This window comes from Cyrtonyx montezumae, unplaced genomic scaffold (genome assembly GCF_038088225.1).
Source record: "Cyrtonyx montezumae isolate F1298 unplaced genomic scaffold, pur_monq_1.0 scaffold_3, whole genome shotgun sequence".
Taxonomy (NCBI): Eukaryota; Metazoa; Chordata; class Aves; order Galliformes; family Odontophoridae; genus Cyrtonyx; species Cyrtonyx montezumae.
This window is the reverse complement of record NW_027072034.1, coordinates 37,574,449-37,576,020: the sequence shown is the minus strand read 5'-3', so window position 1 is coordinate 37,576,020 and position 1,572 is coordinate 37,574,449.

Below are 1,572 nucleotides of genomic sequence, written 5' to 3'. Positions count from 1 at the left end.
TAGGATGTCTGATTCAGTACTTTTGCATACTTTGAGGTTGTGAGACTGAAACTCCTTCCTGTTTACCTGCAGGCCCATGGTGAGAAGTGGGTCTGGCAGCTGACAGGGACAAACAGTTGATTCAGTTTGTGTATGTGAAAGTGAGAGGAGCTGAAGCAAGAAGAACTTGAGTCTGTTCTGCAACCATACTTAATACAAAAATCCCAGATGCTTCTGTGTTTGAAGCAGTATGATAAATAGCCCTAGTTTGAGGAATCTCCTGCTTACAATGAAAACCATGACAATCCTCATCATCTCTGGGGCAGGGTGCAAAAGAATTAACACTGAGTGCAGTCCACACTAATTGGTGCCTCATGGGTGCATGCATTATGAGTTGTTATTACTGGAGATAATGCTTGTGAAGGATTTTATTTGTTTCTTTCACAAAAAAAAATTGATGTCAGTCTCTGTTACTTGTGTGAGCTTTTGACACATTTTTTGCAGGATATTATTTGTCCTTGGAGCAACACTCAAATCTGTGTCCCATCCTCAGCAACCCTCTCATTACCCCCTCCTCCTTGTGCAAACAAGGTGTGAGCATCTGATACAAGAGAGGGAGAGAGCCTCATCCTTCCCCTACAGGAAATGCTGCAGTTTTCAGGCTCAGGTATTGCCCTGTGAGGTGTTCAAAACACAAGTTTAGCTCTTCTCAAAGGAAAAAACCTGAACCAATCTGCTTGAGTGCTTTAGCTGTGAACTTGTAATGCAAAAATGCACGCTGATGACATTTCTATCCTCTCTTCCTCTACCAACATCCCAAATGCAGGGAGTGATGCTTCTCTCCCTCATAGCATTTTTAAGCAAAACTTACACATGCCTAAGTGAGGAGACTTCAGAGCTGAGGAAAGGTCATATATGCGTGTCTGTCCAGGACATGCTTTCTAAATCATAAGAGGAGGAGAAGGGTTCAAGTCTGTGTTCTGTGCTACCATCCATATTGCTGGAAGTGCCTTCTTCCTTGGGCTGTTACTTTTAGGTGAGGGGAATTCATTTCAGCGTGCTGATCAACACACAGACCTGCAAGCAGAGATCTCAAGTGCCACCTCATCTTCAGCTTGGGAGTGCCTCAGTGAGTGTTCCTGGATGGACTGGTCCTTACTAGCTTCCAGGCCAATGGTTTTATGTAATGCTCAGACACAGAAGTGCCTTTCACCTGATCAGGTACATCCAGCCTGTTCATCCAGGGAATAGAACTTAAGGGGCAGAGGGTTTTTATGTATCACAGAATCACAGAATTGTAGGGGTTGAGAGGGACCTCTAGAGATCATTGAGTCCAGCTCCCCTGCCAAAGCAGCTCAATATTCTCATGCTGAGAATATTTCTCTAAGCTTCTTCTAAACCTGAGAGTTAGCTGCTTAAGCCATTACTTAGTCATTTCTACACTTTACAACATAAGCTTCACACAACAGTAAAACGTACTTTGTTACAGTTGTGCAGAAAATGCTGTAAATACTCTCTTCCACTAAGGTGATCAGAGACATATTCTGTGGCCACCTGCATATTCTCAGTATGAAACAGAAATCAAGAGTAGAG